Source organism: Natator depressus, chromosome 1 (assembly GCF_965152275.1).
Source record: "Natator depressus isolate rNatDep1 chromosome 1, rNatDep2.hap1, whole genome shotgun sequence".
Classification (NCBI taxonomy): domain Eukaryota; kingdom Metazoa; phylum Chordata; order Testudines; family Cheloniidae; genus Natator; species Natator depressus.
In genome coordinates this window covers 336,917,415-336,935,910 of record NC_134234.1, presented here as the reverse complement: position 1 = coordinate 336,935,910, position 18,496 = coordinate 336,917,415, and the positions used below count along the sequence as shown (strand labels likewise).

The 18,496-nt window shown below is 45.8% G+C and overlaps 1 protein-coding gene across 2 annotated transcripts in view; it reads right to left on the bottom strand.

The window, feature by feature from the left end:
• The window catches only part of SFMBT2 (Scm like with four mbt domains 2), a 188,166-nt gene extending 173,416 nt beyond the window's left edge, over window positions 1-14,750 (bottom strand). For both annotated transcript variants that reach the window (XM_074942680.1, XM_074942681.1), the window contains exon 1: window positions 14,626-14,750. The gene's annotated coding sequence lies outside the window, so the exon portion shown is untranslated. The remainder of the gene's footprint in view (window positions 1-14,625) is intronic.
• Window positions 14,751-18,496: the final 3,746 nt, after the last annotated feature.

Here is an 18,496-nt window from a genome sequence, read left to right as displayed (position 1 = left end):
TCCTTTTCTTTTTGCGAAAACAGACTAACACAGCTGCTACTCTGAAACCTTCTATTCTTTGAACTTTGTGAAGCTCCGCACTTTTAGAGAGGGGTAAGGGATTGACTCTGTGTACACAAATTTGCAGAGGGACAATAGGGTTGAGATCTGTTATTTCTCACCTCTATATATTTATTTATTTAAAAACATTTTTGCTGTTAACAAGCATGTTATCTCTGGAGACACAAATCCACAGTCTGAGAACTGCAAAACTAAGCATCTCTGATGGTATCTTCTAGACTGAGCACTGAGTCCCATTGGGTAGATAGAAAGATTAGCCTAAATAATCTATACAGACGCCCCTGGAATCCCATAAAATTGGGTCCCTAATCCATGAACTATTGGAACTCATTTACAAAACTTTTCTTAAACATTACACGAATATATTGTCTCATGCTATAGAATTACAATTTATAATCCCTATTCCATGATGAGATATCTTTGAGCTATAATGTATCGTAATTAAAACTATCTTTAGATGGGTTTTTTTCCTCAAAAAGCATTTTATCAAAATAATCCGATTTAAATAAAAAAAAATCAATGATTTAAAAAAAAAAATCTGATTTTTATCCACCCTGACTGACAGTTAAATAGACTGATTCTCCACTGCCTTCCTCCTGAATTAACAAGACAGGGTTGGTCATATCTTTTATTGGACTAATATCTCTTGGTGAGAGGCACAAGCTTTCGAGCCACGCAGAGCTCTTCTTCAGGTTTGGGAAAGATACTCCCAGCATCGTGGCAAAATGCAAGGTGGACCAGTTTGTTTAGCATAACTAGTTACAATATATTGTAAGAGACCATTCAAGACAGAGTGGCCTGTTAACACTTCTGCAGTCAGAGGACAAAAAAAGAGGGCTAGTGGGTTATGGATTGTTGTAATAAACCATAAATCCAGTGAGTCTGTGAAGTCCATGAGTTTTAGTGTCTAGCAGAGTTATGAATTTACGCTCCCAGCCTTGTCTTGTGAAAGTGTCGTGCAGGTTTTGCTCTCTGCAGACCAGGACACACCCACTCGAAGCAGCACCAAACTCTGCCAGAACAACAGATGCAAAATCTGCAGACACGTCTACAGTGCTACAATGATCAAAACCCTCCCAAAACACACCTGTCAAGGTCCATGGATACTACACATGCCTATCACAATATGTGGTGTACTTTGTCCAGTGCAATAAATGCCCCACTAACAACTATGTGGGTGAAACCAGACAATCATTATGCTCTTGAATGAACGCACACAGAAAAATGATAAGACAAAAACACCTCATCACCTTTGGGCAAACGCTTTTCACAAAGCTATCACTCTGTATCTGACCTCTCAGTCCTCGTCCTCAAAGGAAAACTGCACAGGTTCAAAGCTTGGGAGCTTACATTCATAACTTTGCTATATACTAAGGCTTTGTCTAGACTATCACTTTTGTTGGCAAAACTTTTGTCGGTCAGGGGTGTGAAAAAACCACCCCCCGACGGACATAAGTTTCACCGACAAAAGTACTGCTGTGGACAGCGCTATGTCGGCAGAAGACGCTCTCCCACCAACATAGCTACCGCCGCTCGTTGGGGGTGGTTTCATTATGCCGGCGGGAGAGCCCTCTCATCAGCATAGAGCAGCTCCACAGGAGAGCTTACAGTTCTGCCACTGTAGGATCCATTGAACAGACAGAGCCAAAGACTCATGGGCTGCAGGGTCACTGGATTTATGGCTTAGTAAGACCATCTATAACCCATAACCCCCCTTTTTGTCCTATGACTGCTGAGGTGTTAACAGGCCACTCTATCTTTGATGGGCCCATACACTGTGTGCTAACAACTTACGCGAAATAATCGGTTTCGCTATTGCATTTTGCAATGAAGCTGGGACTACCGTTCCCAGACCTCAAGAAGAGTTCTATAGAATCACAGAACGGGAAGGGACCTCGAGAGGTCATCTAGTCCCGTCCCCTGCACTCAAGGCAGGACTAAGTATTATCTAGACCAGTGCTTCTCAAGCTATCTGATGTGGGGGACCAGCAATTTTTATTTCCAAGGTGCGCGCAGACCGGCAGCCGATGGCTCGTGGACCGGCACTGGTCCGCAGACCACCACTTTGAGTAGCACTGATCTAGACCATCCCTGTTAGGTGTTTGTCCAACCTGCTCTTAAAAATCCCCAATGATGGAGATTCCACAACCTCCCTATGCAATTTATTCCACTGCTTAACCCTGACATTTAGGAAGTTTTTCCTAATGTCCAACCTAAACCACCCTTGCTGCACTTTAAGCCCATTGCTTCTTGCCCTGCCCTCAGAGGTTAAGAACTATTTTTCTCCTTGCTCCTTGTAAGAACCTTTTATATACTTGAAAACTGTTATCATATCCCCTCTCAGTCTTCTCTGCGCCAGACCAAACAAACCCAATTTTTTCAGTCTTCCCTCATAGGTCAGGTTTTCGAGACCTTTAATCGTTTTTGTTGCTCTTCTTTGGACTTTCTCCAATTTGTCCACATCTTTCCTGAAATGTGGTCCCCAGAACTGGACACAATTGAGGCCTTATCAGTGCAGAGTAGAGCGGAAGAATTACTTCTTGTGTCTTGCTTACAATACTCCTGCTAATACATCCCAGAATGATATTTGCCTTTTTTTTTTTTTTGCAACAGTGTTACACTGACTCATATTCAGCTTGTGATCCACTATGACCCCCAGATCCCTTTCCACAGTTCTCCTTCCTAGGCAGTCATTTCCCATTTTGTATGTGTGCAACTGATTGTTCCTTCCTAAGTGGAGTACTTTGCATTTGTCCTGTGACATAGTGTCTGACTTTCTCTCTACCCAGGGGGTGCTCGATCCACCCCCACTCCACCCCTTCTTCCAAGCCCCACCCCCACCCCGCCCATTTCCCCAAGGCCCCGCCCCGCCTCTTCCCATCCCTCCCCCACCTCTTCCCACCCCCTTCCCACTTCTCCCCTCCCTGTCCTCCCAGAGCCTCCTGCGTGCTGCAGAACAGCTGTGCAGGAGGCGCTGGGAGGGAGGAGGGAGCTTGGCTGCCGGTGGGTACTAAGCACCCACTAATTTTCTTCCCACGGGTGCTCCAGAGCTGGATCACCCATGGAGGCGGCGCCTATGCTGTGTGGCTTGAAAGCATGTCTCTCTCACCAACAGAAGTCGGTCCAATAAAAGCTATTACCTCCCTGTAGTGGTCCCTCGCTCTCCAGTGGAGAGGCAGGCCACCCTGCCTCACTGTATTGGGCGGTAACCCTCGGGTTTGGGTCACACCGGCAGGGCCGAGCCATAAGTAGTCTATAGTTCTGTGCCCATCTAACAGGCAAACCAGCCATAATAGGCTGGTGCTCTTGTCCCCACCCTCGGGCGTGGCAGAGCGCTGAGTAGTCTTTAGCTCCCAGCCCCTCAGCACTAAACAGGCTGGAGTTCTAGCCCTTTGAGCAGGGCCAAGCAGGGAGCAGGCTTTAGCCTCAGCTTGCCAGCTAAGGCAGCCGGCAAACTCACACAGTCTAGGGGTTCGGGTAGGGGGGAGCATCCACACCGTCTTTGGGGGGAGCACCACCACAACCAAGGGGCTCCCGTCAGGGTGAGCACCAACCAAGTCTAGCATCCAACCTTGACGGACGAAAGATTCACACAGGCCTCTTCGCCTAGGGTGGAGAGTCTGCCGCCCCACGGGTAGTGTGGCAGGAGGTAGGGGGACACGGGCTAGCCCGACTCCACCACATCCCAGCCCAGGGTCCTAACAGTGGCAGAGTGGTCCACCAGTGGGTCAGCAGGGAGCCAGCCGCAGCACACTGACCTAGAGTCAGTCAGCAAGGTAGCCGGACAGTAAGCGCACAGTAGATGTCAGTCCTGGCAACACCTCCTCAGGCCTAGTCTCCTCCGGGGGCAGGGTGCTGCAGGGCGCAGGTTCAGCTCCAGGTTGCCACAGCAGACTGGAGGCATCCGTCTCCTTCCCTGGCTCCTGCTCAACTGAGCTACTGAGCCCTCCCTTTATATGTCCTGTTCCACCGGTCTGTAGACACAGGCTCTGAGACTTGCTGCTGTGGGATCCCGCCTGCTGCGCAGACGACCCTACGCCCCGGTGTGAATCTAGCCCTAAGGGTTTTGCTGAACAGGGATGGGATTACGCTGTGCTTAAAGTTAAATATGGACTCTAGTGTTGGTCTTCTTCAGGGGACTGATTCAGCAAATCAGGACCCCAAAGACCTTGCAATTTAAACAAAACAGAAAGCAAGCAGATATAGGAAAAAACACAGCACATGCTTTGTGAAGGAAAGGAGCACAAATGTTATAGCCACAGGATCATGTGGCTGCTTCAAATCCACCCCACTGTTTTAAATAGAGTTGAAAATTATCTGTGTAAAAGTGTTGTTAATTTAACACATACACACAACTGTTTATCAGCCCAAACCATCTTATTTGGCACCAGCCACATTGACTGAAGTCAACCATGTCCTGTGAACGGGGCTGATTAGTTAAATGCGAGGAGTCACCAAAGGGAACACAAAACACTGTTTTAGTGACTGTAATACAGGGACCAGTCCAGAACTGCTTAATCAGCCAAGGCACCAATTGCTCAGGATAATTAATTCTGGCTTTGATGTTGCTGAATTTCTCGGTAATCAAAGAGGCTTTCCAAAAAGAGAAGCAAGTTAGAATCCAGGAAACATCTGCCATTAGATTGTAATACTTTTTAGGAAGATCACATTCTAGATCTTGGCAGTGCCCAATGTATTTTACTCTTTCCACCTGATCAGCATTTAGGCTCTGATCCCACAACACAGACACTTCTCATAACTTTACATCCATGAATAGTCCCATTGTCTGGAAGGAATTACACATGAGTATAAGTGTGCATAGGATCAAGACCTTGTCCTGTGTCAATCACAATTATTTGCTGCCATGCCTTAAAACAATATGAAGGCAAGTAAAAAAGCACTTCTTCTATTCTTTAATGACAAGCAAGTATAGCCTGTGGTGTATTTGCTGGCTCAGTTTATTCAGAATCAATTTTTACTGTACATTTTAGTTCAGAGCATCCTACAATTCCACCCCTTTTCTCCCAAAGAAAACAAATTGGATTCCATTTCATTCTGCAAATGGCCTCTAAAGATGTAGTGGTGAACATCCAAACTACTCTAGATCATGCAATATTAATGTGTCATCAAACCCAACATACTCACATATTGCGGATTCAACGCTAACATCTGCCTGACCTATATTCAGGAAGCAGCATTCCCAAATGCCTTACCCTTGATTTAAGAATTAAATTGTTAACGCATCAAAACTCTTTCCTGGATGAAAAACTTAAATAGTTCGTTTGTCTACACTTTTTTTTTTTTGTATGGGATATTTTAACGTTCCTGGGGAAATTATTGCTAGTCTTCTTCCACTGAAATGAACTGAAGCTGGAGTCACAGACTAGAAGGGTCATGATTATCTTGTCTAACCTCCTGCATTACACAGGCCACAGAATTTTAACCAGTGACTTCCACTGGAGGGAATTATTCTTCCCTACTGAGTAAATATACACTATCCAGACCAATAACCTGTGATTGAACTAGATCTTGTACTTTTACTCAAGTGAGTAGTCCTTGCCTATGCCAGTCACTCCACTGATACTAGTGGGACTAATCATGTGACCAAGGATTACTTGTCTGACTAAGGACTGCAAAGTTCGGGCACTTGGCTCATTTCTTAGTGGCTTCACATTCAGTCTAAGCTGTCATTTTAATGCCTTTTTTTTTTTTTGCTACTGGTTAATTTTATGTTTCATTTTTTTTAAATAAAAATATGGGATAGGTATACATACACTCTTCAAAATTGTCCTTAAAGGGATATTTTGTTTACATCCCAAATTTGAGTTTTGTAAAAACCCAATATTAGTAGAAATATTTCTGTGATTTTTTAGAGGTCAGTGAAACAGTCTTTTGTTTGCATTTCTATATTCCCCTGCAGGGTATGCCAGAACCAGTGCTAGCCCATTTGGGGTCCTAAACAGGAATATTTTGTCATCCCCGCCCCCCCCCCCACACCCCAATAATAATAAAGCAACAACAAGTAAATAGGGAGCCCCCTTGAGCCGCTCGGAGCCCTAAGCAATTGCTTAGTCTGTTTATGCCTAGCGCCAGCTCTGGGGTCTGCCCCCCAAACACCTGTACCATTGAGCCAGTAATACATGAGACCATAAAATGAAATTGACTAGAAACCTTCTGTAGAGAGAAGTGAAACTGACTAGCCATTTGCATTGCCCAAGTTTGGGTAAAGTGCAAAGAGTAAACATGCAGGCTTAAGTGCAGAAACCTGAGGGAGATTTTTAAATTATTTAAATAATAATGTACAGAATGTTACCCTAAGAAATGCGACAATATGTCATAGCAATGGACAATTACACTACAGCAAATTACCACAAGATTTGCAAATCGTCTTACTATTGTAAGCTGCAGCATTTAGGCTCTTGCTGCATCAAAGTAGGCTTGTTTGTTTTAAAGGGTAACAGGAGTAATGAACATTTTATTTTTTAAAACAGCCTCTCTGCCACATGCATCACCATCTCTTCCCTTCATGTAGAACACGGCTGGTAAGATCACCTTCCATGCCTGTCATTTTTGACACTCCCCACTCTTTGAATCGGTCCCTGGCTTCTCCTCCTCCACTACATCAAGTTTCAACTTCTTATCCTCCTCTTCAAACCCTGTGCTTGTCATGTCTCACGTCCTCCCCAATGCTCTGCCCCACCAGCAATGCCAGCCTCAATATCTCATTCATCCGCTTCTCTCCCTAAAATATCTTCAAACACCATCCTGCATACCCCTCCTCAGCTGGTCTATGAAGCCCTCTTTTAATTCGCTTCCTGATTAAGACTCACTTCTGCTGCGACACCTACATGAAATTAATCAACTAAGAGAATCATTGAAAAAAATACTGTCTCTAGTGTATCATGCCATTGACTCATCCTCACTGACTAACCACATAATCCTACTTATTTTACCTATCTTCCATCCTCATCCCCTTCCTGCTGCAGTTTCCTTCTCATTACATTGTGTCTAATGTTAGTTTGTAAGCTCTTCGGGGCAAAGGTCATGATTGCTTTCGGAGGCACCCGACAGTTTTGGGCTTGCTAACCGATTGAAATAGTACTAAGGAGAGTTTTGGCTACCTAAATACTTGTGTGGCCCGTGAGCATTGTATCCGAGTGCCAAAAGGCATTCACTTTTCTAGCAGCAAGGCAGGGATTGTGATGTTTAAAAGGTTACTTTGAGTGCCAACAGTGTGCTTAGCACTATACAAGCCTTGGAATGAAAACTGCCCAGGGTCTGAAGAGCTTACAGTCTCATGGAAGGAAGAAAGAAGATGGGATGCTCCGAATAAGGAATAGCTTAGCTTTAGATTGATGTTATCCTTTCAGTGGTATTGGACCTAGTGCTTACTACTGGTGCAGCATCGGTAGAAGGAGATTACTGCGTCGTCCTTAATGCCTCCTCTTGGTATCAAGCTTTAAAGAAGAAAAATATTATATGATGCCTTTGGAAATAGATATGTCAACCAAAGAATCCTCCGAGTTTGCATTTGCCCTTAGAGGAAGTGACTGAAGGTTAAAGATACAGCTCAATCCCACACGCTCTTGAACTCTTGAAATCTCTATGTCCTTTCAGTAGCTAGCAACATTGATCGGCTATGATGCAGAACTCTTCTGGGACTCAATTACATCTGATTAGATAACAATGGGTTGTCATTACTTCCCCCCCCCCTCGACCCCTTCTCTGCAGGCTTTTTATTTTCATACAAAATACACAGCTGTCACCATCTTCTATCCTTTTGCAGGTGCTAACACGATATACAGCCAACAAACGCTTGTAAAGTGACATGAAATAATATTGTCCTATGATTATATTATTTATAGTACAACAGTCATACATACTATTGCTACTATTTTAAGCAAGGGAACTTTAAAGCTTTAATAAATGACATTGTAATAAAAAGCTGTTAGTCCAACAGATCAATAGCTGCTTACAACCATGGCCTGCCTGTACAACTATGTATAATGCCTTCTACAGATCTTCTTGCATCCATCTGTAACATATACTAGTCATGTGTGCAACATGCTTATAACATCTATCAGGTATAAATGTATTAATATTAAAGTATGATCAGTGGTTTAATTTACTCTAATATCAAATGTACCCTCTACAAAACGGCAAATGAATATTGTCTTGTTTACAACAAATTCATCTCTAGATATCATTTGTTCAAATCTATTTAAATGCATTTTCTAATTTCATTTTCTAAGTGTTCACACTGAGAATCCACCTTATCATAAAAGTTATTAGACCTACTCTCTAATTAGCATGGAAGTTATTAGCTTTGTTAGAACATTCACTCCACCTCCTTCAATTCGGGGTACATGATGAATAAAAAAGGTCTCTTCAGTCATGTCAGGTCTCACTCACTGGGTGTGAGATTCACTCATAAGCATGCAATCTCACTCTCACACATATTCCTAAACTTATCTCATGCATTTTGAGTAACTAGCTAAGACTTTAAGATTTAAAAGACTTTTACGCAGGTGCTGAAAGAGACAAACCGTGTTTGTAGATTTGGTCACAAAACAGGTTGTACAGAAGTTGGAAGCGCAAAGGGGATATCAGCCCTTTTGCAAAACAGAAGTTCTTTTGCACAGCCAGAGCATTCTATGCTAGCGTAGCCAACTATGCATGTGAGACGCTCCCTTGGAATGATGAAATGTTAACGATGGCAGCATTTGTGAACACTGATATTAGGGAAAACCGGACTTTTTTGGCAGATACCAGCACATGTTCAATCTCTCTCCGCCTGAGACAGAGAAGCTGCAAGAGGACTTTGTTGATTACCAGTTGATGCAGAAAATCAGGTACAGTATGTCTGGGATGAGGCAGCACTAGAGACTGACACAGATAACACTACTGTGCAATACGGGATGGACCCTGTTTGGGCATATCTTAGCAATGTCAAAAGCCCTAGTGGTCTTCTTACGTTCCCATTCCAGGGTTGCCAGGCTTGGCTTAGTTTTACTCCACTCAAATGCAGGAGATGAGAGCGTGTTGAGTTTTGTTCAAAAGAATAAGACACCATTCAGACCACACCTCGGACTAGACAGGACACTGCCCTCTATTATCTAATTGAAGCTGGAAATCCTGAGCCATGTTTCAAGTTTGAGCCACCAAGGGAAGTTATAAAAACAGCAAAAAGGGCCCCATAACAAGGCAGGTGGCTAAAATGTGAAACCAAATTACATATTAAAAGATGAATCCTTTATCTATGGTTTATTAGTTTCAAATTAATTAAATGTAATTACTTTATTTAATTTTACGTTCACTAATGTACTGTTTTAATTATTTAATTTTAATTAATATATTTTGCATTTATTTATTTTGGAATCTGTTTATTTTTGTTTGTTGTAAATATAATTTGAGCAATATACAAACCAAATAGTTGTACTGTATTTTTCAAATGGATGATCACTGTGACAAGATGATATGCAAACCAAACATATTGTTATATTGATAAAACAGTTTTCTTTTTTGTTAGGTTTATATAAAAAGTTTACTTTTGAATATTTCTCTTGTCCTGTCCACTGACTGTGTGCCTCAACCAGGGGTTATTATCTCTGGTCCTCAGGGATCTCCAACCATCCCCAGGTTTTTGTTCCAACTAGAAAATAATCATTTTTATTAAAATCCACTTATTTGCATTGCATATAGAATTCTCACATGCCCTAGACTTTAGTATGAATTAGAATATTTAAGAGTTTCATATGCAATATTAAGCAGTGTACATTTTAAAACAAACTATTAAATGCTGGTTGGATTAAAAACCTGGACTATTGGATCTCACCAAGGAACAAAGATGAGAATCTCGGTCTCAAGCAATGACCTAAAACACCACCTGGAAAATCTCACTCTTTGGCCTTGAATCTCACTCTTTGGAGCTGTAAATCTCACTCTTAAGGACAGCCAACCCTTGGCATCGCTGATCTTATAATTAATCACATTCCTGTTCCTCTGAGCACCAACCCAATTCATTCACCTATAGAACGCAAACCACAGTGAAGCAATCAAACAACAGCAACAAAGACATCCCCTGAACTGAAAAAGGAAAGCCGTCTCTAGCCCTATTACATTCAAGCTCTCTTCACCTAATGCAGAGGTGACAATTGCCAAGATAGGATAAAAATGCTACTTGATTCTGTTTGCTCACTGTGTCTTAGCTTCTGCTCAATAAAGATGGGTCAGTTAATAACCATCACGTTATACCACAGCTACTTGAAAACAGTCACCCTATAACCTATTTCTCTTTCCTCTTTGCTGCTGAAGGGGAGTTGGCATCAGTGCTCTGCCTCCTTTAGGTGAGAAGAGATCAGCTTTATATTAACAAAAAGAACAGGAGTACTTGTGGCATCTGAGAGACTAACAAATTTATTTGAGCATGAGCTTTCGTGAGCTACAGCTCACTTCATCGGATGCATGAAAGCTTATGCTCAAATAAATTGGTTAGTCTCTCAGGTGCCACAAGTCCTCCTTTTCTTTTTGCGAATACAGACTAACACGGCTGCTACTCTGAAACCTTTATATTAACGTTTGCGAGAGCCACCCGGGTCATTAACACTGCCATTGCCTGGGCTCTGTATTTCAGTTTGTGCCCCTTTGCAGTAAACCTCCCAAGAAACTACCTGCAGCCTGACAAGCTCCACACAGACATTTGTGGTGGTGTACTCCAAGACACTGACTTGGCTGGGAGAGGAACAGAAGGGCAATAGGGCGTGATGGACACAGACCAAATAAACTTCACATCCGAGGCTAGAAAACTGAAAGGCTATGTACGGAACACACACAAACCCACCACAGGGGTCAGCGGTGTGTGTGTGTTCGTGTGGACAGGATCAAAGATCATATCGCACCATAGCAAAACCCTCTATTCTGCCATCCTTACGCAGACTAAACTCACAAACAAGTTTTACCTTTGCAAGGGGTACCTGTGTCTCTGTATCTATCCACTCAGCAGGATACTTGTCAGGAAGTAACTCATGAGGCTGTCAAACAACATTTTGACTAGATCAGGGGTTCTCAAACTGGGGGTCAGGAGGTTATTACATGGGGGGGTGGCGAGCTGTCAGCCTCCACCCCAAACCCTGCTTTGCCTCCAGCATTTATAATGGTGTTAAATATATTTTAAAAAGTGTTTTTAATGTAGAAGGGAGGGGGGGTCACACTCAGAGGCTTGCTTTGTGAAAGGGGTCACTAGTACAAAAGTCTGAGAACCCCTGGACTAGATGAAGAAAATGATACACTGACAAGTTGTTTGACAGTTACCATCTGCTGCACTAGAATAGGAGAAAGCTGGCACCTGCATGAATTTTTCCCCACCCCTACTTGGGGACCCTTTCGGACCTAAAGCTGCAAGCAGGCAAAATGCAACGGAGAGAGAATCGGCATCAGAGCCTTTATTCTAACCCAAGGGAATGAGAGGAGAGCTCAGATAAAGGGCAAGGGCATTGCAGGAGAAATTAAAATCTTCTCAAAGAACAGTCTTACACTTTTTCTTCCAGTCTAATTACCACTGAAGGCAATTCCCTCCCTCCCTCTCCCCAGCATCCCAGTTCAGAGCTTATCCGTGCCAGGAAGTATGTTTGAGGCTCTTACAGTCCCAAGAAATACTTCCGAGATCCCCCCCCCCTCCCCGCCCCTTCTCTCTTGGGAACCCATTAGCTGAGGGAACTGAAGGAGCAGCCAGGCAAAGCTCGTCCTCCATCCAAAGCATAAAGCAACATGCAGGGATTTGGGGGAAAGCGGTCCCTTTAAACGAAGCACCTCTTGATGTGTTTCTTTCTTGCCTCAGCAGAAAGAGATGGATTTTGCACAGAGGACTGCGCTTGCATTGCAGATCGGTCGGTGGAGGCAGGGTCTGGAGCTTGCAGTGCCTCCAGGCTCTGAGTCCTTTCCTCGTCTTGCACAAAACACACACTCAGCGGGCTGCGATCACTGAACCTCCTTGCACGCCACACTTGCACCCAGGACACACAATCGAGACATAACGCTCGAAATCCCCGAGACTGCGATCTTCTCTAGATCGGGGACTTAGAGTTAATTCTCAAACGTGTCATGAGCCACGTGAGTGCAAGGGAGGTGGCCCCCTCTGAATTCGCAGTTTGCAAGGAAAGAGCCATTTTAGGCCGGTGTTAGATTCTTTCATGGGATTCTCTGAAGCCAAAAGGGGAAGGGAGCCCCCCCTCCGCCCCCCATTGTCCTGCGATCCTCGGCCGTCCTCCCTGCTTGCTCTTAGCGCGTCTACCAGGAGACACCGTCGAGGGGAGAAGTCGCTTTTCTGCGGAGCGGCCGGCGCTCGCCGCTCACAGGCGCTTCCCGAGCGCCACACGGAGGCGAAGCGGAGCGGGAAGGACGGATCTCCAAAGCCGCCGCGTCGGGGCTGGGCTGGGGGCTTGTCCCTGCCGCCGATCCCTTTCCACGCCGCGCAAACCGGAGGGGATTCGTTCACGCGGCGCCTCCGGCGTGGCCCCCTGGGTCCAGCCGCGGTTTCAGCTGACAACAGCCCGCGACGCCGAGCCACTGAAGTTGGCCCCCGTCCCCACCTCCGGGAGCCGAAGCGCCCGGCAGCAAAAGTTGTGTGGCCTGGGGGGGAGCAGTGGTTTGCAAAAGGCGACCTCTGTTGGCGTCGCAACACAGAAGACACGGGGGCTCTCCTGCTAGCAAGCATCGCGGTTTGTAAATCGCCCCCCCCCTTTTCCCCTCGCTTAAAGAGATGAACCCCTCTCACTAGTGTCCAAGAGGCCAGGGGGAGGGGGTCACTTGGGTTCTGCTTTCCTCCCTCCCCCCCCCAGTGGCCTCAACACGCCGCAGAGGGGTGGCCGGGGGGGGGGCAGGGGGCAAAAGTTGAACATCGGAACAACAGCAACCCAGAAACGTTGCCTGAACTGAAACAAGGAAGTTTCTCTGGTGTTTCAACCAGCCTGCCTCCTCCACTCCCCCTGCCCTCGTGGAAATGCATTTCAAATTCGGAACCAGGGAAGAGTACGCACAACTCCTTCCTCCAAACCACTTCTCTGCCCCCCTCCGAAGTCTCCGCTTTGCATGCTCTGCAGACGACAGGTTCGCGCTTTGATCCTTGCTTTTTAAAGGCTCCCTGGCAAAGAGAATTTTTATTGCAACGTGCCTCGGGTCCTCCGATGATAAAAGGATTAAACGGCCTGTATTGCAGCACACATCTGCACGCAGCTAGTTGTATAGAGCTTTTGCACCCTCTATTTTTATTTTTTAAACAAAAACAACGGGGGGGGGAAACCCCCACATCCCCGGTTCACTGCGCCAGCCAAGGCTTGGCAGCGGAGATGCCAGGAGCTCCGAAAGAAGGTCTCCTCCTTGGGCTCGCCTCGTTTCAATGTAAAATAAATTATTGCTGTGTCTCTCCGCATTTATCTTCCATAGCCTGTCTGCCGGTTTGGGCATTTAAAGCAGCCTCGTTTGGTGCCAGAGTCCAGGTCTCCTTTTGATGGTTTCTCCCGAGCGCTCTCTCTCACACACACACACACACACACTCTTTGGTTGCTCTGCCTTGTGTGATGTACTTTACCCACCAATAAGTCTGCCAGTCGAAAACCCTGGGGCATGATCCCCACTCTTCCATTCCCCAGGTAGTTCGCTGCCGCACCTCCCCGGGCAACAAAGCAGAGTTGAAGCCAACACCGTAGCGCCCCAAGTTACACTCCCTCCCCCAGTCTCAAAATGTTTATTTTCAGTTTTTAAAGGCACCTTAACCCGCCATGTTGAAACTGACAAGCTTTATAAATATTCATTTACCGCAGTTCTCTCGCTCTGTAGAAAAAAATGTGTACGGATCAGGGCTGGGAAATTGGGCATCTCATCCTCTTTCAAGATTTGTAAAACACACACATTTTATATGCTCTGCCGATTTAAACACACACGCACACACACACACAATAACTCTCTCAAGAAATACAGCAGTCTAGTAAATTCGAAAGGAGGTCACATGAGCTTATGTCAGGAAAGCACCAAATGACAGGATATTACTTTAAAAAGAGAGAGAGGGTATGCATGCATCTAAAATGTGGCACACTCCAAAAGAAAAAAAAATCCACCCGCAACCTCCCCCCCCCCACAAAAAAAAACCCGACATGCGATGAATGGCACATGCATTGCAAACCCTGTCCACGACAACTCTCAAATGCACTGAAAAAGAAAGGCAATCACACTATTTAAAAAAAAAAAACCAAAAGCAAAAAAAAAAAAAAGCCACCCAGAGTGCAGGTATCTAGAATCCAGGCTCTAGATCTGAGTCTGCCAGAGACACGCACAGCCAACCACTTTGCAACAACTTGCTCCCTGGCATTTTTAAGAAAAACACGCCAGATTGGGGGTTTTTTTTCCCACCCTCTGTCCAAGCTTTATTTTTCCCCTCCCCTCCGCCTTTTAATAAACCTTGAAAGAAAAGAAAAAAAGCTCCCCTGTCCACCCCAGCGGCGAAAACACGGTCGCCCCGGGCAGATCAAGGCTTCGGACACTTAAGGAAACACGCCTGGCGCGCTGTCTTACCTGGGTGAAGTTTTTTTCCCTCCAGTGTCTAAAATGGCAAAGACCCTTCAGCTCAGTTCAGAAGAGGCGATCAGTCTCTCTCTCACTTACTACAGACTCATTCCAATATGGCATCCTCGCACTGCGCATGCCTGCCACTCTTTTTAGATTATATTTTTGCAGCCAACTCCTTCAATGACCTTTTCCAGCCGTTGCAAGACTTTCTTAGCCAATTATAGTTGGTTGCAATCCCCCCTCCAGCCCCCCCCCCAATGATTGCAAATCGTGGTGTGCAAGAAGTTTAATTAGCAGGGGAGGGGGCTAGGCTCAGAGAAACTCTACATGAGGGGCAATTGACAAGTGAAGAAATTAACTAGCTTCTGCTGCATCCTTCCCCCCCCCCCCGAGGTGTCCCGTTTAGTTTAGATTATTACACACTCGTCTGCCACTGAAGTGGGCTGTGCCGCACAGGGTGGGTTTTATGCCGGGCACTGTCAAGATAGCAAATTGAGTAGATCTGTATTACCCTCCCGCTTCTTTCCCCTCCGCGCCCCTTTATTTTAGGATTGCTGGCTCCATTATTCCTTGCAATGAAACTTGCACCGAGATAGAGGATAGATGCGTGCCCAGCTGCATGGATAAAAGGGAATTTAATCAGATCGCCGCGCGTCCACGTGTCTCCCTGGCTTTGCCATGATCCTATGTATTATCCGTTGCAAAAACAGCACGCTATGCGTCCGGAGAGCTGCGTGAGAGAGGGCGACAGGCACCGGCCAGCCCCCTCTCCGCGCGCACGCAACTTTCAGTCCTTTGCCTTGGGGCACATTTTGTTGCAACCAGGAGTGACCCCGGTGGACTTTCCCCGTGGCGGGTCTACAGCTGCGTCCATCACAGCGAGCGGGAATTAAACCTTGCGTGGAAAGGGGAGCGGGGCTCCCAGGGCAGGATTTAGGGAGAGGGTTTGGGGGAGGCTACTAGCAAATTCTGCTTCCCCCCAAAGTGGGGGTGGAAAGACAAGCCGCGCACAGTGTCTGAACGGCACTGGCGCCTCTCGGCCCGGGTCATTTGATTCGGATTCGTCTGGGTGTACCAGGAGGTGGGTAGGGAAAGAGTCGGCAATGCTTCTGGAGCGACAGCGGTGGCGCCGCTTTGGGGGTTGGCCGGATCATCCGGACTCTTCCAAGGAAGCCAAGCTGCGTGGTCGCCTGTCCCCCTGGCTGGGCTTTCCCAGCCCTGCACCATGCGGTCTAGTCTGGAGGAGGGCGGTGGGCAGTGGCGGGCGCAGTGGGAACCTGCGATTTATCTTGACTGGGGTCCTGGAGGGGGTCACAACATGAACCGAAGCGGTGGTTTGCTTCGTGTGGGGAGAGGCGTGGTGGTCAAAGGGGAAGCGAGACCCCCCGCACCCTATCCCATCAGCCAGGAGAGAGCTGGTCCCCTGGCTGCGGTCAGCCCCTCACCCCGGTGACCACGTTCCCGAGGAGGGGATTAGCAAGCCTGCCGGCTGGAGGGACATCGTTTAGCAGGCACCCAGCTCCCCGGCGAGAGTAGTCAGAGGGAGAGATGGTTGTCCTTGGACATGCAACAGGTCACCAGCAGAAGCCCCCTGCTTCCCCCCCCCCCCCGAGAATCCGGCGCTGCACACGCCGAGGAAAAGGCAAAGGTTGCGTCTGAGCCTTCCGCATCCGCACAAGAATTTAATACACAGATCCCAGGGGTGGGGGAAGCCGATACCTCGCTCAGCAAACTGTTTTCACTCCCAAATTACAACGGATCTGTCAACAAAACAACGCCAGCTGCTTCCGGGCTGTAACGATCGGGTTCTTGACAGAAAGGATCCTATGTGTAAATTACCTAAACTCACTCGTGACCACACCCTGGGCTGGGTCCCCCTCCTTTCTAAAGTTTAGATTTGATCTGGTGTTTTTCTGCTTCACGGACGCAACTCGTTAGCCCTGGACTTCACGCCCAGCTTTCGGCTCTCTCCCACTTCAACTGCAGTTGGCTGCATTTGTCTTGAAAAGCAGAAGAATTTAGCCATCGTCGGGCTACAGGACATTTCACCTCTTCTTGATGAGAATGCCTAGCTGCTGACGACTCCTAAAGCTTTGTCACCAGCGTCTCATGGAGTCATTAATATAGTGTGAGGCGTTTATGGAGAACAGAGCTTGCCCACCCAGATACTTCGTTACAAGTTTGTATTATTCATAATGCTAAAAAAAAAGTTTGCAGAGGATAATGAAGATTGTGACTTTCCCTGGGGTAGATTGTAGCCGGACTGATCTACACCGGATGATTTAGTGATATAAGGTGTTTATATTGCTATCCATCACTCTGCTTATGCATCTCTTTATCATTAACACATTAATATCATTAAATGTAGCTCCCTGTCCTGAGACAGGACACAGTATACCTCGACTATCCCTAGCAGGTGTTTCTCTAAACTATTCATAAAAACCTCCAAGTGACAGGGATTCCATAAGTGCTCTTAGTAACCTATTCCAGAGCTTAACTCTCCCTGGCCTTAGAAAGTTTTTCCTAATATCTAACCTAGATCTCCCTTGCTGCAGATTAAGCCCATCACATCTTGGCTTACCTTCAGTGAATATGGGCCGCAATTGATCAACAATCATCAAATATGTTGAGGATGGTAACAAGTTGTCCCCCCCCCCATCAGTCTTCTTTTCTCAAGCAAGAAGGGAGAATTTGTGAAAACAAGGAGTAGATGCCAGGAGTGAATAAAGTGGCTGAAATTTTTCAAATTTTTAACAGAACATTAAAATGATAAAGAAATAAGGACAGTATGAATTATTTTTTCATGATTTCCTCACCCCTGTTTTTCAAGAAGCTATAAAACTGGTCAAGATGCTCGGACTTCTGACGTTTCAGATTTTCAAAATTCTGAAAAAAGGGTAGAAATTTGGGGAAAAAATGGTCACAGAATCCCCCCTTTTTTGGATCAACTCAAGAGCCAACTATTGCAGTTTTCCTGATTTGCATACATAATGGCATAAGGATGGCAAGAAAGCATATATGGATAGGAATACACCAAGTCTTAAGGATGTAAGTATACATGCTGAATTCTGGCGATACCATAATATTCCAAGTTGGGGAAGTGGCAATGGTTTGTACCTTGGATGTAACAGATGTTTCTCTCTGTAATACATGGATTATTTGATACTTTCTTTACTGCACACTTGTCCTCTTTGCAGGGGTCATGTATGCCTCTAATCTCCTTGGAACTCCCTCTTTACTCTCAAGAACATAAGAACGGCCATACTGGGTCAGACCAAAGGTCCATCTAGCCCAGTATCCTGTCTTCTGACAGTGGACAATGCCAGGTGCCCCAGAGGGAATGAACAGAACAGGTAATTATCAAGTGATCCATCCCCTGTCGCCCATTCCCAGCTTCTGGCAAACAGAGGCTCGGGACACCATCCCTGCCCATCCTGGCTAATAGCCATTGATGGACCCATCCTCCGTGAATTTATCTAGTTCTCTTTTGAATCCCGTCATCGTCTTGGCCTTCCACAGCATCCTCTGGCAAGGAGTTCCACAGGTTGACTGTGCAAAAATACTTCCTTTTCTTTGTTTTAAAACTGGTGCCTATTAATTTCATTTGGTGGCCCCTAGTTCTTGTGTTATGAGAAGGAATAAACAACACTTCCTTTTTTACTTTCTCCACACCAGTCATGATTTTATAGACCTCTATCATATCCCCCCTTATTCGTCTCTTTTTCAAGCTGAAAAGTCCCAGTCTTATTAATCTCTTCTCACATGGAAGCTTTTCCATACCCCTAATCATTTTTGTTGCCCTTTTCTGAACCTTTTCCAAGTCCAATATGTTCTTTTTGAGATGGGGTGACCACATCTGCATGCAGTATTCAAGATG